Raw genomic sequence first — 25,336 nt, forward strand, 5'->3', positions numbered from 1 at the left:
TTTAGCTCCCCCTTGGTGAATCCTTGTTCACCGTTTTCCAATTATAGAGAGATACAGCACTGAAACAGGCCCTTCGGCCCACCAAGTCTGTGCCGACCAACAACCACCCATTTATATTAATCCTACGTTAATCCCGTATTCCCTATCACATCCCCACCATTCTCCTACCACCTACCTACACTAGGGGCAATTTACAATGGTCAATTCACCTATCAACCTGCAAGTCTTTGGCTGTGGAAGGAAACCAGAGCACCCAGCAGAAACCCACACAGTCACAGGGAGAACTTGCAAACTGCGCACAGGCAGTACCCAGAATCGAACCCGGGTAGCTGGAGCTATGAGGCTGCAGTGCTAACCACTGTGCTGAACTTAAACTCTAATTTGGTTACGCCTATGGATACATGATGTGCCCACACTAGCATGCATATGCGATACACATATGCAAATAGAGACAGAAACGAACAGAAGAAAAAAAAAGTGGAAAGCTTGAGACAATATCTGAAGAGCTTTTGTTACGGTTCTTCGAGCTCACTGTAGAGTCCTTGATTGTAGGTAGATCTTGCTTTTTGTTGGGGCCCAGTATTCTTCTTAAACCTTGTTCATTGTAGGAGGCCTTTCTCTGTTGGGGTTCATTTGTCTTTAGTGGATTCAGAAGCTTGTGAGAAAGAGATGGGAGCAGGCAGAAGAGATCTTCTCAGTTCAGGAGCTAACAGACACCCTGAGTTCAAACTGTTTGTACAATTCAGAGAACCCCAGGTTGCCAAGCAGGTTAGTCATGTGATGAACTGGTCTGACCACGTTTTGGATTGTGTCACCTTAGCAGTCTCTGGAATGCTCCTCTTACACACAATACCTGGTGATCAAGGTCCATTGTTGGTTGAATGTGTTGGGGAATGGTCCTTTGTCCTTCCAAACACTGTTGTTAATATGCAAATGTATTTTCCAGCCACGGTTGATCTGTTTGACAAATCCTTTTTTCACTCCAGTAACAGTTTAAAATCAATGTTCATGACAAAATTAATGTGCCTCATTCTTGGCACATTGGGGGCCGAGCAGGACAGTTTCTTTCAAATTCTTTGATTCACTATTTTAACAAAGTAAACCATTTATCTGAAACTACAGCTTTCACGGATATGATCCCTTTAATATTGTCACACATCCCAAGGCACTTACAAAAAGAAGGGATGGGCACAACACAAATAAGCAGTGTTACAAGGAAGGACAAAAATTTCCATGATGAGGAGGAGGTATGGATGAAAATCAATGTTATTAAGTAACTGGAGTTCAGTGGACAGGACATGAGTTTCAAGCTCAGACAAGGGTTCAAGGGGTAATGAATCAGCATCGTCATTAAAATAGCAGACAAAGCAATATTCATATAATTATGTTAATTGTTCAATATGACTATTACTAGGAACCAGAGTGGTCCATTTAGTCCCTCGAGCTCATTCTGCCATTCAATTAGATTATGGCTGATCTGTACTTCAAATCAATTTACTGACCTTTACTCTATATCCCTTGATTCCCTTAACCGACAAATATTTATTGATCTCAGTCTTAAAAAAATTCAATTCCCTCAATATTCACAACAATTTCGGGGAAAGAGTTTCAGATACAAGATAATTAGAAAAAAATCCAGTGGGGAGATGAGTATTTATTTTACATAACGAGTTGTTATGTTCTGGATTGCACTGCCTGAAAGGGCTGGGGAAGCAGATTCAATGGCTGGAATTTTATGTTGGGTGGGAGGCCCTGCCCACCAGCTGAAAAGTCGGTGGCAACTCTGCCTCTGCTGGGCCTGGGGAACCAGGCTGGGATTTTTTGCTCCCCAGGCCCTTAATTGGTTTTGGGTGGGATTTCCACCTCCTTGAGGCAGAAAGTCCCACCTAATGGAGCTGCTGGCCAAACAGCGGGCCAGCAGCTCTTAGTCCCAGCAGTATCACCAAGAGCGATGGCCACTTCTGGGACTACAAGCAGCCATCGAAAGCGAGGTGAAGGACAGCCTCGGAAGTGAGGTAGGTTTCAGGACTTCACCAGGAACAATCGGCCAGTTCCCGGCGAGGCAAGTGGTGTCATGGGGGTAGGAGGGTGTGTTGTGCGTTGGGAGTGATTGGAGCTTTGGGGGCGGCCCTCCATGGGGCATAGGGAGCCCGATCATGGGGTGGGGTGGGGGGGGGGGTCCCTCCAGCCTGCAGGAAGGCCACCTGGTTTTAACTGGCAGGATTCTTGAGGCTTTTGCCATCCGGCCACCGGGGGTAAAATACCCGTGGTGGCAGGAGGAGGCCCTTAAGTGCCAGTTAATTGGCCACTTAAGGGTCTTGTTTGGCCTGGGGGCAGGCGGGCTGTTCCTTGCTGCCACCGGCCCACGTAAAATTGCAATGGGGGGTGGGGGGGGGTGGGGGGAAGGGTACGACCCTCCCCCCATCTCCCACTTTTTACGGGCACCCCCCACCACGAGCCCCCCGCTGCCAGCCCACTCGTTTGGGGGATGTAAAATTCCAGCCAATAATAACTTCCAAAAGGAAATTGGATGTATATTTGAAGATGATAAATTTTCTGTGCGATGGGGTTAGAGCCCAAAGATCTTTTATCAGTACATTAAGAGCAAGAGGATAACCAAGGAAAGGGTAGGGCCTATCAGAGATGTACAAAGGAACTTATGCATGGATGCAGAAGATGTGGGCAGGGTTCTTAATGAGCACTTTGTCTCTGTCTTCACAAAGGAGAGGGTTGATGTAGACATTGTAGTTAAAGAGGAGGAGTGTGAAATATTAGATACGATAAGCATAATGAGAGAGGAAGTAGTTTTAGTTTTAGAGATACAGCACTGAAACAGGCCCTTCAGCTCACCGAGTCTGTGCCGACCACCAACCACCCATTTATACTAATCCTACACTAATTCCATATTCCTACCACATCCCCACCTGTCCCTATATTTCCCTACCACCTACCTATACTAGGGGCAATTTATAATGACTAATTAGCCTATGAACCAGCAAGTCTTTGGCATGTGGGAGGAAACCGGAGCACCCGGAAGAAACCCACGCAGACACAGGGAGAACTTGCAAACTCCACACAGGCAGTACCCAGAATTGAACCCAGGTCGCTGGAGCTGTGAGGCTGCGGTGCTAACCACTGCGCCACTGACATCCTTGAAAGTGAATAAATCAGCAGGGCTGTATGGATTGTATCCCAGGTTGTTAAAGGAAGCCAGGGATAAAATAGTGGATGCTCTGAGGATCATCTTCAAATCCTCCCTAGATACAGGCGAGGTACCAGAGGATTGGAGGTCTGTGAACATTGTACCATTGTTTTAAAAGGGTGCGAGGGATAGGCCAACTAACTTTAGCCCAGTCAATCTGACCTCAGTGGTGGGTAAATTATTAGAATCAATTCTGAGAGATAGGATCAACTGTCATTTAGAAAGGCATGGATTATTCAGGTATAATAAAAGCAAAATACTGCGGATGCTGGAAATCTAAAATATAAACAAGAAATGCTGGAACCACTCAGCAGGTCTGGCAGCATCTGTGAAAAGAGAAGCAGAGTTAACGTTTCGGGTCAGTGACCCTTCTTCGGACTTTGCATCTGTCTTTACGAAGGAAGAAGATGCTGCCCAAGTCATAGTGATAGAGGACGTAGTTGAGACACTGGATGGGCTAAAAATTGATAAAGAGGTATTAGAAAGGCCAGCTGTAATTAAAGTTAATAAGTCGCCAGGATCAGATGAGATGCATCCAAGGATGCTGAGGAAAGTAAGGTTACAAATTGAGGAGGCACTGGCAATAATCTTCCAATCCTCCCTGGATACAAGGTGGTGCCAGAGGACTGGAGAATTGCAAATATTGAGACTTGTTCATGACAGGGTGTAATGATGAGCCCACAACTTCAGGCCAATAAGTTTAACCTTGGTGGTGGGAAAGCTTTTAGAAACAATAATTCAGGTCAAAATTAACAGTTACCTCGACAAATGTGGATTAATTAAGGAAAGCCAGTGCAGCTTTGTTAAGGGCCAATCGTGTTTAACTAACTTGCTTGAGTTTTTTGATGAGGTAACAGAGAAGGTTGATGAGGGTATTGTGGTTGATGTGGTGTACATGGACTTCCAAAAGACCTTTGATAATGTGCCACATAACAGGCTTGTCAGCAAAGTTAGAGCCCATGGAATAAAAGGGACAGTGGCTGCATGGATACGAGGTTGGCTGAGTGACAGGAAACTGAGTGTAGTGATCTTCAGCCTGGAGGTAGGTATATGATGGGGTTCCCCACGGATTGGTGTAAAGACCCCTACTTTTCTTGATATGTATCAATAACCTAGACTTGGGTGTACGGGGCACAATTTCAAAATTTGCAGATGACACAAAACTTGGAATATTGTTAACCGTAAGGAGGATAGTGATAGACGTCAAAAGGACATAGACTGGCTGGTGGAATGGGTGGACTAGTGACAAATGAAATTTAATGAAGTGTGAAGTTTTGGTAGGAAGAATGAGGAGAGGCAATATGAAAGTAAGAGTACACTTTTAAAGGGGATGCAGGAGCAGAGGGACCTGGGGTATATGTGCACAGGCTGTTGAAGGTGGGAGGACAGGTTGAGAAAGCAGCAAATAATGCATATGGGACCTGGGCATTATAAATAGGGATATAGGACGTTATGGTGAACCTGTATAAAACACTGGTTCACCCTCAACCGGAGTATTGTGTCCAGTTCTGGGCACCACACTTTAGGAAGGATATGAAGGCATCAGAAAGGGTGCAGAAAAGATTTACAACAATGGTTCTGGAGATGAGGAACTTCAGTTATGTGGATGGATTGGAGAAGCTGGGACTGTTGTCCTTGGAGAAGAGAAGATTAAGGGGAGATTTGATAGAGGTGCTCAAAATTATGAGGGGTCTGGACGAGAGCTGGCACAGGCGCGATGGGCTGAATGGCCTCTTTCTGTGCTGTAACTATTCTATGATTCTATAAATCCATGCTGTCAAAACTAATTCTGGAAATTAATCAGAGGGAGGTAGTGATCCAGAAACTAATTTACTCCATAGGTATTCTGTTCCATATCAAAGTCAAAGGAAGCCATGGAATTCCCAATAGCTATTTCCCATCTACTGTCACTTTTCTGACATCCATTGCCAACCTATTTGTTCATGGCTGGCAGGATGCTCAACATTTTGGGGCCACCTACCTTTCTCCACCTCATTCCTGGGCCATGGGAGCCTTCTCCTCTGTAGTGTTTACTGTTTTGAAATTGCAATTGCATTGTGTACACTTGAGGCTGCTGTCGAACACACATGCTAGAAAAGGGAAAGTGCAAGTAGAACACAATAAAGAAGATTGCGTTACGTTCGGCAGCCAGCAGTCTCTCATATCAAACTTGGCTAAACCTCACTCCGGTCCCGAGGGACATCACATCCTCTCTGCCAGATGTTCCATGCTTCCCTCTCCCTTCAATGTTCTGCTGTCAACATTTGCACCTCCCTCTGAACCCATTTTTTGTTTCTTCACTTTTCCCATTAGCATTCATCTTCTGCCTTAAACCATTTCACATTTTGCCATTGAATCCCTCTTGCCCTCCACTCTATCACAGACCTTCCTTTCTGTTCTCCCCCTCCCACCTTCCCAATGTACATACTTAATCTCAAACGTCTTCCAATTTGAAAGAAAGGTCATCAATCTTGAAACGTTAGCTTGCTTTCCCTCTCTAGGGATGTTGCCAGACCTGCTGAGTAATGCCAGAATTTCTGTTTTTATTTCAGATTTCCAGCACCTGCAGCATTTTGCTTTTATGGCGACAATAACAAATCTGACTGTGTGCTTTCTGGTTGGTCTCTCATCACACTTACTCAAAAAATGTAAAGGTTGCAGGAGTAAATTTTACAAATTTGCATTCCTGGTGTGCAACTGAGCCTCTGGGAGTGCAAATTAGGAATCTGAGCATGGAGCAAAGCTTGATTTCTCATCTATTAATCGAAGAACCAATTGGAAATTCAATCCTGTGGAGGCCTGGTCAGAAAATAAATTTGTATTATGTCTGATTCGATTCCAGCTTTCATTTTGTTCTAAATGTGATCATTTTAATTTTCTGAGTATTAAGTGACTTTGTCTTATACATCAGAGAAACTTGATGGAGACAATTTGACCCTCGGACGATAGTGTAAAAGAGTGCTCGTGAATATCAAAGCCTGTTATACAACCCACATAAACAACAGTTGGTTGACCTGATGAAATAACTATGGAATATCCCAGGAAACTTTAGTAGAGGCAGTAACAGTTGGATGTAGCTCTAGAGAGATATAAGAATGTAGAAATTACTAGGTGGAAAAAGATCAAGTACCATCATTTTTAAATTAAACTCCTAAGCTGCCATGATACAATTTAAAACAGGGTTGTCCAACATACCGCCCGTGGGCCAGGATCTGGCCCGTCAAAGGTTTCCAGCCAGCCTGCGGATGTATTTCAGAGCTGAGAAATTTTCCATTGTCTTCTTCTTCCAAACTGGCTTTAAAAAAAAAATCGCACTGTCACTTTCACAGCTGATATTGGGAATAGCGGTTTATGAACTTTGGGCAGAAAAAGCCCACCAGAAAACCCTGAATCTGTCCGAAGTTGGGAAACTGCTGTTCCCGATGCCGGCTGTGAAACTGACTTGCAATTTTTCTTAAAAAAAACTGACCAACCACAAAGCTGCTCTGCTGAGGGCTCCCGCTCCCTACAACTGTCAGAGAGAGAGAGAGAGACGGTGACAGAGAGAGAGCGGGGGAGGGGGGTTGCAGAGAGAGAGTAGCAGAGAGAGGGTGACAGTGAAGAAGAGAGGGAGCAGGGAGAGAGAGAGGAGGGGGCAGAGAGAGAGGGGAGAGAGCAGGAGGGGACAGAGAGAGGGGAGAGAGGAGGAGGGGACAGAGAGAGAGAGAGGAGAGAGAGAGAGAGGTTGGCAGAGAGAAGGGGACAGGGAGTAAGAGGGGTACAGAAAGAGGAGGGGGGACAGAGAGAGGAAGGTGGGGGGGACCAAGAGAGAAAAGGCAGGGATCGAGAGAGAAAGAGGAGGGTCGAGAGAGGGGTGGACACAGAGAGTGGGGATGACACAGAGAAGGGAAACATAGGGAGAGAGAGAGACAGGGAGAGAGAGTGATCACGATCACACCCGACAGATGGAGATCTATCCGGAATACTCTGCATCAATGGAACCATAGAACCATAGAAAATTTACATCACAGAAAGAGGTCATTCAGATCATTGTGTCTGTGTCGGCTGAAGAAACTAGCCATCTATTCTAATTCCACCTACAATAATTGTGTGGGAAACATTGACTACTTGTGCAAGCAAAAAAAAAATGCCAGGTATCTCACTAAATCAGTGTCCAACATAGTGATGAGAAAGTAAGTCAATAAACTAATCTTCTCATTTAAAGCTTCTTCAAAAAATGCACATTTGTTGTTGTTTTGATTAATAGTAAGCAAACGTTTTAATGCCTTTATCCTACTGAAAATGTCTCACTGACCCCCTATGGAAGATGAAAATTGTAATGTGCCCCACCCCCCCCATGTGAAAAGACTGGACAATCTTGGTCTACAACAGAATCAGACGTTAGATGAGGAAAACCCCAGTAGTGGAGATCTCTGGGAACCATACGTCCAAAGTCACCTGATCCTCCCAAGTACGTTACACTCACAATGCGTCATGACTTATTCATCTGGATAAATAAGATCAAAGTCATGAATAATTTTCCTCATCCATATCCACCGAATGGTCCTGTCAAGGAAATGAAACTCTGTGATCATTGTGAACTGTGGAACTCCCAGACTACATGAAGTCTGAGTGCATATATTAGATTAGATTAGAGATACAGCACTGAAACAGGCCCTTCGGCCCACCGAGTCTGTGCCGAACATCAACCACCCATTTATACTAATCCTACACTAATCCCATATTCCTACCAAACATCCCCACCTGTCCCTATATTTCCCTACCACCTACCTATACTAGTGACAATTTATAATGGCCAATTTACCTATCAACCTGCAAGTCTTTTGGCTTGTGGGAGGAAACCGGAGCACCCGGAGAAAACCCACGCAGACACAGGGAGAACTTGCAAACTCCACACAGGCAGTACCCAGAATCGAACCCGGGTCCCTGGAGTTGCGAGGCTGCGGTGCTAACCACTGCGCCACTGTGCCACTATGCTTCTTCTGAATGTCTCCAGTCACACTGGTGTCCTCAAACGAGTGCAGTGCAATATCTACACATCAGAGCAGTTAGTGAGTTCCTAATTCAGTTTGTTAACTTATGGAGGATCCCAACGTTCATGAAAAACATTGCAATCTTTTACAAAGACAAATGGTCTTAATGGCTTAAAATTAAATTTTTAACTAAAATGCTTTATTTTATGAAGTTCTATTCAACTCTTTACAATGCAACAGTGACCAGACTTTAAGAAAGTACTTTGTAGGATGCAGAGCACTTTGAGGTGTCCTGAGGCTGCGAAAGTTGCTAAATAAATGCAAGTTATTTTTTTATTTCTTCTTTGTCTTTGTTTCTTTCACTGTCTGTGAAGCTGCTTGAATACCTGAGCTCCCAACCCTGATCTGTGTTGTATTCCTGCTGTTTTGCTCAGTCCTATGATGGAAGTGTTCTCTTACAGATGCTAAATGGCCTACTGTTGATTCCAATCATTTTCTGCCTTCATTAAAATCACAGAATCAAAAGTTATTATAAAATGAACTTTTCAACAATAAAATTTTGAAATCTTTATCTGAACCCAGAGCTCTCACTTGATTTGTTGCCATTTTGTTGTTTCATGTTGACCTACTACTGGAATGGGTTAATGGCCATAACCTTGGCTTAACTGTGTGGCTTAGACACTGCCGAAGGATGACAGCTTAGCACAGCTTTTCTCACAGCTTCAAATTCCTTGGGGACAGCAGACATCAACACTGTGCTTGTACTGAATGTATCTGGACCAAGGCTAGGGATGTGTCATGCAATGACAACAGCATTGGGAACAGAAATGACATTGGGAGTCACATAACCAAGATGCTATTCAGTGGCTGCAATGGAAATAGTGTACGGGCAAGGTTAGTGGTGAATACACCTAAGGACTTACAGCAATGATAATAATGATGTTAGGAACCATATGTCTTTTTGACAAAGGTAAGTACATTAACCAGTCTCTAATTGACAGGTTTCTATAATGCTCCATATCTGAGGAGTCCCTACTCACTGCTCTCCAATTCTCCTCTCCCCTCTAGCTTAAAACTACTCTGACCAACAGAAATATTTTAAAATTAGTACTACTAATTATTACAACAATTTGCATTTATATAGTGCCTTTAATAGAAAAAGTCCCAAGTTGCTATACAGGAGCATTGGGACTAAGATTGACTCTGAGTCAAAGAAGGATATATTAGTCCAGGTGCCCAAACGTTTGGTCAAAAGGTAGGTATTAAACAGCGTCATAAAGGAGGAAAGAAAGGTAGAGATGTATGGGCAGGTAATTCCAGAGCTCGGAGCAGAGACAGCTGAAGGCAGAGCCACCAATGGTGGGAGTAAATGAAGTCGAGGATGCATGTGAGACCAAATTGGAGAAACACAGATATCTTGGAAGGTTGTCGGGCTGAAGGAGGCTACAAAGATAGGGAGGGGTACAAGGCTATGGAGGGATTTGAACACAAGGATGACTATTTTTAATTTGAGGAGTTGGTGAACTAGGAGCCAGTGAACGTCAGTGAGCACAGGGGTGATGTTACTGTGGTTATTGCTCTTTACAGTTTCTTCACTCCTGTTCTGTCTAAACTCCAAGTATGCCAAATGTTCTTCATCCTCCCTGTATCTTTACATCCTTGAGGTCAAGATTCATTCTTTCTGGGGACCTCCTTCAGTCTTTTCCTCCTCTATCCTCAACAGTCTTTTCAGATTTGATCTCCGATCTATTCTGTTTCAGTGTTGGCAGTGTCCTTTGCAATGGATTTGTGGCCTGTGGATAGGCTTCTGAATTTCAAGTCGAATCCTGGAATTAATTGCTCATGTCCCAACTTACATCAAGTCCAGTTCTCCCATCAGCCCTGTGCTCGCTGACCTACATCAGCTCCCAACCTGGCAATGCCTCAATTTAAAAATTCTCGTCCTTGTTTTCAAATGCCTCAATGGTCTCGCCCCTCCCTATCTCTATAACCTATAACCAACCCTATAACCCTCGGAGATCTCTCCACTCCTCCAATTCTGCCTTCTTGCACATTTCTGATTTTCATTGTTCCATTATGGTGGCTGAGCCCTAAGCTTTGGAATTCACTCCCGAAACCTTTCTAACTCTCTCTGTTTTCGGTCATCTGTCATAATATATAGCTCGGTGTTAAATCTTTGTTATCTTTGTTTGATGAATCTCCTGTAGAGTGCCTTGGAATGTTTTACTATTTTCAAGGCGCTTACGTAAGCACAAGTTCAGGGATGGTAGCATAGTGGTAATGTTCCTGGCCAAGTAATCCAGAGGCCTGGACTAATGGTCTGGGAACATGAGTTCAAATCTCACCATGGTAGCTTTGGGAATTTAAATTCAATTAAAAAATCTGGAAGGAAACTATCTAGTCTCATTACTAATGATCTTGAAAGTACTTGATTATTGTAAAAAAATCAATCCCCCTTCAGGGGAGGAAATCTGCCATCCTTACCCAGTCTGATCTACATGTGACCTAGATTTCCAGCAACAAAAACAAGAAATGCTGGAATCACTCAGCAGGTCTGGCAGCATCTGTGGAAAGAGAAGCAGAGTTAACGTTTCGAGTCCGAAGAAGGGTCGCTGACCCGAAACGTTAACTCTGCTTCTCTTTCCACAGATGCTGCCAGACCTGCTGAGTGATTCCAGCATTTCTTGTTTTTGTTTCAGATTTCCAGCATCCGCAGTATTTTGCTTTTAGATTTCCAGCAATGTGGTTGACTTTTAACTGCCCTCTGAAATTGCCTGGCAAACCGCGCAGATATAGCAAACTGCTACAAGGAGAGAAAAGCACTGTGGGTGTACCTACAGCACTGGGACTGCAACGGTTCAAGAAGGCAGCTCACCACCACCTTCTCAAGGGCAATTAGGGATGGGCAATAAATGCTGCCCTTGCCAATAAGCCTCACATCCGAAGAATGAATTAAAAAAATGTTGTTGTTAAGTGAAATTGGAATACCAGCTTGTCGATGTCCCGCGTCTTGATGTTGGATGATATAAGGCCATCTGTAACTTCATAAGATACTAACATCAAAAAAACACGTTCGCAAGATCGAAGTTGTAAAACAATGATTTAAGTGTGTGCGGTGAACAATCAGATTGCCTGTGGCTCTTTCTGTCCTCCTGCTGCAGCAATTTGTTAATTAAATCACCGCAGGAGGAAGAGCTTTGTGACTGTGATTCAAGTTAATACTTTTTTAATCAGTAAAGATGGTTATCTCAGAAAAGGTGCCAACAGTCATTCAGATACTGATTCGGAGAAGGGTTTACTGATGATAGCAGCATTGCAACAATGGGCAAAGTTAGTGTTGAATTGTCCACAGGTTCAGGTATAATGGAAATTCCCAGAGCACTGGATGATTTCATTTGCAGTTAGATTAAAAATACATTTCTATATGTTATTTTTGTAACACTCAGGCCAGCATGAGTAAAACGCTGTTGGAAGTCATGCAAAAACGTTATGCAAATTAACTGCAAAAGATAGAAACAAAGAAAAATAGGAGCAGGAGTAGGCCATTCGGCCCTTCGAGCCTGCACCACCATTCAATACCATCATGGCTGATCATCCAAACTCAATACCCTGTTCCTGCTTTCTCCCCGTACCCCTTGATCCCTTTTGCCCTAAGAACAATATCTCACTCTTTCTTGAATATATTTAATGATTTGGCCTCAGCTGCTTTCTGTGGTAGAGAATTCCACAGGTTCACTACTCCCTGGGTGAAGAAATCCCTCCTCATCTCAGTCCTATATGGCTTACCCCATATCTTTAGACTGTGACCCCTGGTCCTGGACTCCCCTGCCATCGGGAACATCCTTCCTGCATCTAGTCTGTCCTTCTTCTTCTCTTCTTTGGCCTCCTTCTCTCGAGAGGCAATGTGTAACATTGGGACACAGTTGGCTCTCTCCTTGCGCTTCTGTCTTTTTTCCTGCCAACTGCTAAGTCTCTTCGACTCGCCACTCTTTAGCCCCGCCTTTATGGCTGTCCGCCAGCTGTGGGCATCACTGGCAACTGACTCCCACGACTTGTGGCCATTGTCACAGGACGTCATGTCGTGTTTGCAGATGTCTTTAGAGCGGAGACATGGGCCGGAATTTTACGCTGGGTGGACGGGAGCCGGACTCCGATGTAAATGTCAGTGCCGATCCTGCTCCCGCCCAGCCTGGGGATCCGTCCTGTATTTTACGGATCCCCAGGCTCCAATTGGCCCGAGGTGGGACTTCCACCCACTTGAGGGAGGAGGTCCCGCCTCACTGAGCTGCCGGCCAATCAGCGGGCTGGCAGCTCTTAGTATCAGCAGCGCCACCGGGAGCAGTGGTCACTGCTGGGACTGCAGCTCAGCCGACTGAGGAGGATTCAATGGAACCGGGACAGAAGGTAAGTTTGGGCAGCCTCATCAGGGGAATCGGTTGTGCCCTGGTGAAGCTAGGGTGGTCGTTTGGGGGGAGGGGGGGCGTCTTGGATCCTGGGGTAGGGTTGGGAGGCGGGGGCGGCCCTCAATTGGGCACCCTGTGCCTGATTGCCAGGGCCCCCCCCCCGTCAGGGTACGGAAAGGCCGACAGCTATAGCTGGGTGGCCTTTCACGTCCCTGGCACACCCGTTTGCCACGGGTAAAATTTCCGTGGAGGCGGCCGAGGGCCCTTAATTGGCCACTTAAGGGTCTTGATTGGCCTTGGGCGGGCGGGCCGCTTCTCACCTCACCCGCCCCCCGCCGGACCTCTGTAAACTTGGTCGGAGGTGGAATCGGGGCGGTTAGGCCTCCCGGAGCCTGCCGCTCAATTTTACGCCGCCCCCACGTCACCATCCGACCCGCTGGGGTGGCGTAAAATTCTGGCCATGGATGACCGGTGGGTCTGATACCAGTGACGAGCTCGCTGTACAATGTGTCCTTGGGGATCCTGCCATCTTCCATGCAGCTCACATGGCCAAGCCATCTCAAGCGCCGTTGGCTCAGTAGTGTGTATAAGCTGGGGATGTTGGCTTCCTCAAGGACTTCTGTGTTGGAGATATGGTCCTGCCACCTGATGCCAAGGATTCTCCGGAGGCAGCGAAGATGGAATGAATTGAGACGTCGCTCTTGGCTGACATACGTTGTTCAGGCCTCGCTGCCATAGAGCAAGGTACTGAGGACACAGGCCTGATACACTCGGACTTTTGTGTTCCGTGTCAGTGCGCCATTTTCCCACACTCTCTTGGCCAGTCTAGACATAGCAGCGGACACCTTTCCCATGCACTTGTTGATTTCTGCATTGAGAGACAGGTTACTGGTGATAGTTGAGCCGAGGTAGGTGAACTCTTGAACCACTTCCAGAGCATGGTCGCCGATCTTGATGGATGGAGCATTTCTGACGTCCTGCCCCATGATGTTCGTTTTCTTGAGGCTGATGGTTAGGCCAAATTCATTGCAGGCAGCCGCAATCCTGTCAATGAGTCTCTGCAGACACTCTTCAGTGTGAGATGTTAATACAGCATCGTCAGCAAAGCGGAGTTCCCTGATGAGGACTTTCCGTACTTTGGTCTTCGCTCTAAGACGGACAAGGTTGAACAACCTGCCACCTGATCTTGTGTGGAGGAAAATTCCTTCTTCTGAAGACTTGAACGCATGTGAGAGCAGCAGGGAGAAGAAGATCCCAAATAGTGTACATGCGAGAACACAGCCCTGTTTCATGCCACTCAGGATAGGAAAGGGGTCTGATGAGGCACCGCTATGCTGAATTGTGCCTTTCATATTGTCATGGAATGAGGTGATGATACTTAGTAGCTTTGGTGGACATCTGATCTTTGCTAGTAGTCTGAAGAGACCACGTCTGCTGACGAGGTCAAAGGCTTTGGTGAGATCTATGAAAGCAACGTAGAGGGGTATCTGTTGTTCACGGCATTTCTCCTGTAGCTGGCGAAGGGAGAACAGCATGTCAATGGTGGATTTCTCTGCTCGACAGCTGCACTGTGCTCAGGTAGACACTCTCAACCAGCTTCTGGAGTCTGTTTAAAACGACCCGAACGAAGACTTTCCCCATTATGCTGAGCAGGGAAATTCCACGGTAGTTGTTGCAGTCACTGCCGTCATCCTTGTTCTTATAGAGGGTGATGATATTGGCATCGCGCATGTCCTGTGATACTGCTCCCTCATCCCAGCACAAGCAAAGCAGTTCATGGAGTGCTGAGAGCATAGCAGGCTTGGCACTCTTGATTATTTCCGTGGTAATGTCGTCCTTTCCAGGGGCTTTTCCACTGGCTAGAGGATCAGTGGCATCACTGAGCTCGGATTGTGTTGGCTGTACGGTCAGCTCATCCATGACTGGCAGAGACTGGGCTTCATTGAGGGCAGTCTCAGTGACAACATTTTCCCTAGAGTACAGTTCTAGTTAGTGCTCCACCCAGTGGTCCATTTGCTTGCGTTGGTCAATGATTGTGTCCCCTGATTTAGTCTTGGGGGGGTGGGGGGGGGTGATCTTCTTGATGATTGGCCCAAAAGCTCTCTTAATGCCATCATACATTCCTCTGATGTTTCTGGTGTCGGAGGCCAGCTCAATATGACTGCATGAGTGTTGCCAGTAGTCATTTGCACAGCGCCTGGCTGTTCTTTGTGCAGCGATTTTGGCTACTTTAAGTGCTATGGATGTTAACTCGCTGGGGGCTTTCTTGTAGATCAACAGTGTGATGTACTTAGCGGCTATGACAGGTTCCAGCTCTTCAAAGTGAGATTGAAACCAGTCTGCATTCTGGTTCTCACGTTTGCCAAAGGTGGTCATTGCTGAGTCATAGATGGTGTCTCTGATGTGGGTCCACTTCATCTCTGCATCCCCTGTAGGAGTGTTTCGAAGGGCTTTTTTAAGTGAATTTAGAAACTTATGTAACAGCTGTGGATAAGAAATTCTGTTCGTGTTGATGTGCGGGCGGCCCTTCTGCTTGGAGTGATGTAACTTCTTTGGTTTGAGTCTAACTTTGCTGCACACCAGGGAGTGGTCGGTGTCACAGTCCACACTGTGGAAGCTGCGTGTGATTTGAACGCTGTTTATAGAGGCTAGCCTTGTGACGATGAGGTCCAGCTGGTGCCAACGATGTGATCTTGGGTGCCTCCATGAAACCTGGTGACAGGGTTTAGTGTGAAAGAACGAGTTGGTGATGCAGAGGTTATGATAGGTACACAACTCCAGCACTCTCTGTCCATTTTTATTTATCCTCCCAATGCCATAGCGCCCAAGGCAGGAGGGCCATGAGTCATGATCGGCCCCAACCCTGGCGTTAAAGTCCCCCAGCAGGAATGTTCAGTATTAGGAATGCTACTAATGATATGATGGAGATCGTTGTAGAACTGGTCTTTAACTTCAGGTATGGAGCAGAGTATATCATTAATATACCATAATATCATTAGCAGCATCTAGTCTGTCCAGTCCTGTTAGAATTTTGTAGGTTTCTATGAGATCCCCTCTCATTCTTCTAATCTCTGGTGAATACAAGCCTAATCAACCCAATCTCTCTTCATACGTCAGTCCTGCCATCCCAGGAATCAGTCTGGTGAACCTTCGGTGCACTCTCTCCATAGCAAGAACATCCTTCCTCAGATAGGGAGACCAAAACTGCACACAATACTCCAGATGTGGTCTCACCAAAGCCCTGTATAATTGCCGCAAGACATCCTTGCTCCTGTATTCGAATCCTCTCACTATGAAGGCCAACATACCATTTGCCTTCTTAACTGCCTGATGCACCTGCATGCTTACTTTCAGCGACTGGTGCACAAGGACACCCAAATTGGTCAATGCCTGATCTCAGCGTGCACTGAGCATCCTGCCAAAATTGTTCTCAGGCTTGGAGCAGCCAAACCAGCAGTCTTTGAAGGGTCCAGTGGAGGTGGCCATCAAGAAAGTAAATAAGCAATATCCTCCCTGCCTCCACATGAACCCTGGGGGCTGCTGCTTCATCCAATTGGCCGGCACATTGCCTCTTGAGCCATGACTGGTTGCATCATATTGATGCCAGAGGTCTATCAGCTTCATTGTGGAGGTTTGCATTTGCCACTGGGTCTAATTTGGGTGTTAACCAATTTCTAGCCAATGAATTTGGAGGTAAGCTTATGGTCCAACTAAAACCTTCCAGGGCTCATCAATTAAAATACAAAATATTCCAACAAATTCTCAATATCTGGATTTGATCTGTCCATGGTTTGGACAGTCCTGATAAGGAGGAGCAAGTGCCAATGCACAGATATGGATCTGTCACACTACCTGACCACATTCCAGGAGACGAAGAGAGAAAAAGGGGGAAACTAACTCTCCCATTGAAGACCAACCCTCTTGCTCTTTACGGACGGAGGAGAGAGAGTCGGCGAATTCAAGGGAGATGGAAGGAAATAAATAAATTCTTTATATGTTGCATTTATATAGCACCTTTCACAACTTAAGACATCTCAAATTGCTTTACAGCCAATGAAGTGCTTTTGAAGTGTAGTCACTGATGTAATACGGAAAACATGACAGCCAATTTGTGCACAGCAAATTGTCCACGAACAGAGATATGATAATGACCAGATAATATATTTTTTGATGTTGCTTATTGACACCAGGGATAACTCCTCTGCTCTTCTTAGAAATAGAGCCATGGGATCATTTGCATCCACCTGAGAGAGCAGAAACTTTCTAACATTCCCAGTGTGGTATCGCTTGGAGATTAATTATTCAATCTGAGATTGATTCATCCAAAATTTTAGATATCTCAGATAGGATGGACAGGGTGGAATGTAGGTTTTAAACCAGGCCTGGAGGATTAACAGAGTGGACTTGTTCTTATTGCCATCACTGGAAATTTTCCTATAGCTTTTCCCTCTCCAACATCATATCTTTGGCAGAGATCCCGGTTACTCAAGTGAATGGAATCTCCACCGAACAACCGAAGGGATCGGGGTAGAAGCTCAGAGGAAATTCCCATCAGATACCTGGCAACATCATAGCTCTGGTCTTCAAGAATCCATTTAACACAATGCTGACCAAAGCAACACTCTGCTTAACTGTGCCAATAAAGTCAATGGGACAGACTCCCCAATTCAGCACCAGTGTGTAAATCCTTGATATGATACTTTAAGCGTAAGTTCAGGTCCAAGCTGTCCTTCGGAGTTTTGGTCCATTAAAATGGACGGATGGACAATTGTGAGCTGCTTGTGCCCAAAATTGTGATGAGTGCTGTTGCCCCTTAAAGCCTTCATAAACAAGGGTACTATCACGATAGAAAGATTTTGCGTTGCACTAAACAGCCTCGGTTAAACACAAGGGCCTCTTTCTGCTGATTCATCCATGTGTAAGCTGATTGTCACTGTAGAGCCTCAAGTAGCTGAGTGCAGCTGCAACACCATTGAAGATGTTCAACACCATCCAGGACAAAGCAGCCCATTTGATTGGCACCCCATCCACACCTTAAACATTCAGTCCCTCCACCACCGACGCACAGTGGCAGCAGTGTGTACCATCTATAAGATGCACTGCAGCAACTCACCAAGGTTCCTTCGACAGCACCTTCCAAACCCGTGATCTCTACCACCTAGAGGGACAAGGTCAGCAGACACATGGGAACACCACCTTCTGTAAGTTCCTTTCCAAGCCACAAATCAACATGACTTGGAATTATATTTCTGTTACTTCATTGTCGCTGGGTCAGTCAAAATCCGGGAATTCTCTCTCTAACAGCACTGTGAGTGTACCTACACCACATGCACTGACGTGGTGCAAGAAGGCAGCTCACCACCGCCTTCTCGAGGGTAATGAGGGATGGGCAATAAATGCTGGCCTTGCAACCCATGAAAGAATAAAAAAAGACATTGGAATATCGATGGTGCAATAAGAACAAAAGAATTGAATTTATGTAGCACCTTTCACAACCTCAGGATGTCCCAAAATACTTTACAGCCAATGAAGTACTTTTGAAATGCATTCACTGATGCAAAAATGCAGCAACTAATTTGTGCAAGCTCCATAAATAGCAGAGATAGTCTGTTTCCCTAATGTTGGTAAGGGGTGAATACCGGCAGAACATCCCCTATTTTTCTGCCAATAGCCCCATGGAATCTCATTTACACAGGCAGGAAGGCAGACAACACCTCAACTTCATACCTCATCCAAACGGCAGCACCAAGTCTCTATTGCATTAAAGCATCAGTCTAGATTGCATGCTCAAATCTCTGGCAGGGGACTAGTGCCCACAACCTCCTAATGAAGCGGTGAGAGTGCTACCTACTGAGCCACAGCAGACCAATCATGGATGCTGTAGCACACAAGATAGGGCAGATGTAACAGTGATAGCTTACATAAAGTATCTGTGGTAATACCCAGCATTATTATTGCACAAGAAAATTAATAAATACAAACATAACATATTGGTCTCATCCTTCAGGCAGAAAGCTGCCTCCTCTACCATCACTAACACTAGCACTTAAAAAAAATTATTCAATATTTCTGCAGTGCTGATTATTACTGTTGATAAATGAAGTCAGTCACAGAAATCCCTCAAAGGTGTTAGGGCCTAAGGTAGAACATTAATATCTTGTGACAGCTGAAGGGATTTTTTATTTTTCATATTCCTTCCAGAAACTCGACCTCCTTCAGTTTGAAATCCTTCAGAATACATGGTAGTACATTACAGTTGGTTTCCTTTTACATCCAGGGTCTGTTAAATGTTTGATATTAGCCTTCTATTAAAGGCCCAAAGTGTGATTTTTTTTAAGAAGCCTAGGCCAACGATTTATTAGCGCAGAAGACATAGAAGAAAAAAATGATGCATCAGAATGTGTCCAGTCATTTAGGACTGAGACAAGAAGCAATTTCTTCACTCAGAGAGTGGTGAATCTTTATAATTCTCTACCCCAGAGGGCTGTGAACACTCAGTCATTGAGTATATCCAAGACAGAGATCGATAGTTTTTTTTGTGTATGAAGGGATTTAAGGGATATTGGGATAGCACGGGAAGGTCTGGCTGAAGTAGATCAGCCATAATCTTATTGAATGGTGGAGCAGGCTTGAAGAGTTGAATGTTCTATTCCTGCTCCTATTTCTTATGTTCTTATATTGAGAAGTAGTGTTTGGAGGACATACAGGCTGGGATTTATAGTGCAATAGATGTAAGGGGGAAGGGAAGCAAGTGTACCACTTGCACCATTCCTGCATTGCCGAGGCCAGAACTTAGCTTTTGAGCCAAACTGTATTTCCACTTAACTGAAGCCTGCTAACCATATCGACGATCGAGAGAAATTCACGCTCATTGTCAGAATCGGGTTCCAGTGCCTCTGTGGCTAAAAGAGTTTGATTCTTAGTTATTAACAGGAGTCCCACAGCTTGTTGGTCTTGTGCCATAATGAGAGAGTACTGCATAGTCAAAGGTACCATCCTCTGGGCCAGCCATTAATCTGATGTCATTGCCTGTTCTAGTGGTTAAAGATCCTCCTGTTGTACTTTGAAGGGGGTCAAAGACTTCTCACAGTGTCCTGGCCAACACTCTTCCCTCAATCAACACCACAAAGATAGGTTAACTCGTAATTCATCACATCTTGGGGAGGCGGTGGCGTACTGGTATTGTCACTGGACTAGTACCCCAGAGACCCAGGTATTTCGCTGGGGACATGGGTTTGAATCGCACCACAGCAGAAGGTGGAATTTGAATTCAATTAATAAATCTGGAATTTAAAGCTAGTCTAATGATGGCCATGAAGCCATTGTCGATTGTTGTAAAAACCCATCTGGTTCACTAATGTAATTTAGGGAAGGAAATCTGCTGTCCTTACCTGGTCTGGCCTACATGTGACTCCAGATCCACAGCAATGTGGTTGACTCTTACATGCCCTTGAAATGGCCTAGCAAGGGCAATTAGGGATGGGCAATAAATGCTGGCCTGGCCTGCGACGCCCACATCCCATGAATGAATAAAAAAAAAACTCCATCTTCACTTCATTTGGTTGACCACTCCTAGTGTGAAGAACTTCCTGCCATTGGATCTAAATTTGCCTTTGACTACTCTGTTTTTCCTATTATCTTGGTTTTCTTTGAAGTAGACATCTGGTGCAAACTTTCCTAAACTGCTTTCTATCTTATATAGTTGCAACTTATCACTTTATATATCAACTGTTAGTCAGTGAGCAGCACTGTCGCTCCTGAGTCAGAAAGTTGTAGCTTCAAGTTCCACTCCAGGGATGTGAGCACAACATCCAGGCTGACACTTCAGTGCAGTGCTGAGGGAGTGCTGCAGCGCTGGAGGTGCCATCTCTTTTGGATGAGATGTTAAAACTCCCAGGTCTGTCCTCACAGTTTGAACGGAAAAGATCCTGTGGCATTATTTCAAAGCAGAACAGGGATTCCTGACTCCTGATGGGGGATGACTAGGACAAGGGGATATAAGCTTAAAATTTAGGAGGGAAGTTAGAAAACACAAGAAGGATGGTGAAAGTGTGGAACTCGGTCCCACAAAAAGCAACAGATTCTAACTCAGTTCTGAATTTAAAACCTGATATTGATTGATATTTGTTCGCCAAGGGTATTAAGGGATATGGAGCCAAGGTACGAGGATAGAGTTGGGATACAGATCAACCATGATCTCACTGAATGGCCTACTCCTATTTCTATGCTCCTAATAATACTGGTTAACCAATACCATTCAAACAGATTGTCTGGACATTATCACATTGCCTTTTGTGGGTCCTTGCTCTGCAGAAATTGGCTTCTGTGTTTTGTACGTTACACTGCAAAAGAGTTTCATTGGCTGTAAAGGACATTGGTGAATCTGAGGATGTGAAATGCAATCTATAAATGGAAGTCTTCGTAAAGTCACCTCTGGATCATGTCCTTTGAAGTGCGAAAAATTGTTCCCCTGACAACAGCCTCAAAATTCTCCAATGAATTGCTTTCAAGTTCTTGAGAAGCTTCTTTGCATCTTGATGACCACAATTGGACGCAGTGAAGGTGATAATGTGGTCAGTAGTGGCCAATGCTAGGCCGTGTATCATCAGGAAAGGAAGCCTGAGGATTGCTCAACGCATGGAGTGAACAGCCCGAAAAAGGCTAATTGAACCTCCTTATTTTATTCATTGAGTATATTCAAGACAGAGATCGATGGATTTCTAGATATTAAAGATATCAAGGGATATGGGGATAGTGCGGGAAAATGGCATTAAGGTAGAATATCCGCCATGATCTAGTTGAATGGTGAGGTGGGCTTGAGGGGCCGAATGGCCTACTCCTGCTGCTATTTCCTATGTTCCTAAATCAGAACAACTCCCCATGATGGGACTGGGCCACCTAGGGAATCAGATGCCAACCACCTATTTCAGGGACAGCCCAGCACTCGAAGTTCCGTCTGCCTTGCACACTTTAGAATTTACACATCATATCATCTCACATGTATCCTACTCTTTTCGTTAAATACTATTCCATTTGTTTCTGAGCCTCAAACTAATTAATTTCATGTAGACCACTCTGAGACCTGAGAATTTCCTGTGCCAAGAATTAAGTTATATTTTCAGGGTAATTATGACAAAACTCGTGCTATTTTGTTTAAATTGCCTTCTTCATAATGTGCAATTGAGACATGGGTTGTTTATAATGTGACAAAGATAGCGAGGAGAACAAGGCAAGAAAAATATGTGCCACATTTACTGCCAAGGCCAGAACTCAGCTTTCCAGCCAAACCTTTTTTTTCAGTTACCTAAAGCTGCCAATATTACAAAGTGCATCTTCTGCATGTTTACCCTTTCATAATCTTAAAGACCAGTCACCAGCTCAGATTTCTCATTGCTGGAATAAAGTAACCCAGCCTGTTCAGTTTTTCCTGATATATAGAACCTTTTAGTTCTGTTTTATTCTAGTAAATCATTTTTTGCACCTTCTCCAGTGCCTCTATATCCTTTTCATCATGTGGATACTTTTACAAGTATATAAAAAGGAAAACAGTAGCTAAAGTTGGCCCCTTAGAAGCAGAAACAGGGGAAATTATCAGAGGGAATGGCAAAGACATTGAGTCATAGAGAGATACAGCACTGAAACAGGCCCTTCGGCCCACCAAGTCTGTGCTGACCATCAACCACCCATTTATACTAATCCCATATTCCCTACCACATCCCCACCTTCCCTCAATTCTCCTACCACCTACCTACACTAGGGGCAATTTACAATGACCAATTTACCTATCAACCTGTCTTTGACTGTGGGAGGAAACCAGAGCACCCAGTGGAAATCCACACAGTCACGGGAAGAACTTGCAAACTCCACACAGGCAGTACCCAGAACTAAACTTGGGTTGCTGGAGCTGTGAGGCTGAGGTGCTAGCCACTGTGCCACTATGCCGCCCTAAATAGCGACTAAATATTATGCACCTGTCTTCACAGAAGAAGACACAAAGTAAATACCAGAAATAAAGGGTAACCAAGGGGCTAATATCAGCAGAGAAAAAGTATTGGAGAAACCTAAGGGACTAAAAGCTGACAAGTTCCCTGCACCTGAGGGCCTGCATCTAAGGTTCTAAAACAGGTAACTGCAGAGATAGTGAATACACTGGTTATGATCATCAGAAAATCCCTAGATTCTAGAATGGTCCCAGTGGATTGAAGTGAACAGACACCCGAGAAATGAAAAAACACAGACGAGGGGATCAAGCTCTTTTGGGGGATCCATGTTATCTTCAGCTTAACACCCTGATCAGCTTAAAGGCATGGAAGAGATTGTTATGGAAGGTAGCAGAGACCAGGCCATTCTATCTGTTCGATCTGGGACCAGTTAACCTTCTCACCCATCATAGGTTGCATGTCTACTCGGTCTATTCTGATTATTTGTGATATTTGAGTGGTGCTTCTTGATAAATCACTGTAAACACCTTGTGACACCTTTGACCCACGCGTGTGGGTAATCTGTGACCCTTGATCAAGTCTTACAAGTCTGAGGATATTCACTTTGGTCGTAAGAATAGAAAAGCTGAATATTTTTTAAAAGGCGTGAAACTTCTAAATACTGACAGGGGCTTGGGTGTACTCGTACAAGGAACATAGAAAGGTAGCATGCAGATAAAGCAAGCAATTAGAAAGCAAATGGCACGATGGCCTTTATTACAAGGGGATTGGAGTACAAGAACAAGGAAGTCTTGCTACAATTGTATGGGGTTTTGGTACGAGCAAATCCTGGAATACTGTGCACAGATTTGGCCTCCGTATTTATGGAACAAGAACAAAGAACAGTACAGCACAAGAACAGGCCATTCGGCCCTCCAAGCCTGCGCCGATCTTGATGCCTGCCTAAACTAAAACCTTCTGCACTTCCAGGGACCATATCCCTCTATTCCCATCCTATTCATGTATTTGTCAAGATGCCTCTTAAACGTCATTATCATACCTGCTTCCACCACCTCCCCCGGCAGCGTTCCGGGCACTCACCACCCTCTGTGTAAAGAACTTGCCTCGCACATCCCCTCTAAACTTTGCCCCTCTCACCTTAAACCTATGTCCCCTAGTAACTGACTCTTCCACCCTGGGAAAAAGCTTCCGACTATCCACTTTGTCCATGCCGTTCATAACTTTGTAAACCTCTATCATGTCACCCCTCCACCTCCGTCATTCCAGTGAAAACAATCCGAGTTTATCCAACCTCTCCTTTCTTTTTTTTTTTTCTTTTGGGCCTCCTTATCTCGAGAGACAATGGATACGCGCCTGGAGGTGGTCAACCTCTCCTTATAGCTAAGGATATAAGGAATTATATACTTACATTGGAGGTGATACAGCGAAGGTTCAGTAGATTGTTTTCTGGATGAGAGGATTGTCCTATGATGAATGTAGAGTAAATTGGGCCTATACTCTCTGGAGTTTAGAAGAATGAGGGGTGATCTCATTGAAACATCCAAAATTCTGAAGGGGCTTGACAGGGTCGACACTGAGAGGGCTTGGGAATCTAGAACACAAGGCACAGTTTCAGGATAAGGGGCTGATCAGTAGGACTGAGATGAGGAGAAATGTCTTCACTCAGAGGGTTGTGAATCTTTGGAATTCTCCACCCCAGAGGGTTGTGGATGCTTCATTGTTGAGTGTATTTCAGGCTCAAATTTTCGCTCACTCAGGGAATCAAGGGATATGGGGAGTGGGCAAGAACATGGAGGAAAGAGAAAATGAATATCAGCCATGATTGTACTGAATGGTGGAACAGGCTTGAGAGACTGTAATATTACTCCTGCTGCTATTTCTTATGTTCTTGAGTTCACAGTGTGGTCCAAGTGTGGTCTAACCAATATCCTATATAGGTTAACATAACTTCCCTGCTTTTAATTTCTATCCCTCTGGAAAGGAATCCCAGTGCTTGGTCTGCTTTTTTAAATGGCCTTATTAACCTGCATCACTACTTTTAGTGATTTGTATATCGATACATTCAGATCCATCTGTTCTTCTAACACATTTAGACTCCTATATTCCAAGGGGGATGTGACCACCTTATTCTTTCGAAATGTATTACCTCACATCTTTTCTAAAGTGAAATTACTTTGCAATTACAAGTCCATTTTGCAAGTTTATTAATGTCTTCTTGTATTTCTTTCAAGGTCTTCCTCTGTATTAACTACATCCCACCCGCAACCCCCACCCACCTGACCCCACCAATTTGGTGTCATATTGCCAAAGGATGAGAGAAATTCATCCTCATGACCTAACTTTGCTGTGAAGATCAGGTCCCAGCACCCCCTTGGTATTTTGTGAAAGTTTTTGATCCTTTGCTAGTGACTGCATAAAATAATACTGAGGAATGTGGCACAAGAGCCAGAGTATTACATCAATGTCTCCCTTATTATACTGGTTGGATAACTGCAGGCAGGGTATGTTATCTTTATGGATTGCTGGATATTTTTATATATATCAGATTTATCTCAGAGCAATGCAGATATCACACTTGTATTAAATCACCAACTGCTGTAATTACAGCAGTTTAAAATATCCCAGCTCTTACTCGGTCTCCTCTGAATAATCTGTGTTATCTGTAGAACACTCCAGCCCTGTGTCTTTTTAATTTCAGTTTCAACTCTTAAGCTCCAATCATAGGCTTAAGCAATCAAGCACAATTGACACAGACAAGTGGACAGATTAATACAATTAAACTCAGATGAATCAAACACTATATATTAGTTTCCATGG

Source organism: Heterodontus francisci, chromosome 12 (assembly GCF_036365525.1).
Source record: "Heterodontus francisci isolate sHetFra1 chromosome 12, sHetFra1.hap1, whole genome shotgun sequence".
Lineage (NCBI taxonomy): Eukaryota > Metazoa > Chordata > Chondrichthyes > Heterodontiformes > Heterodontidae > Heterodontus > Heterodontus francisci.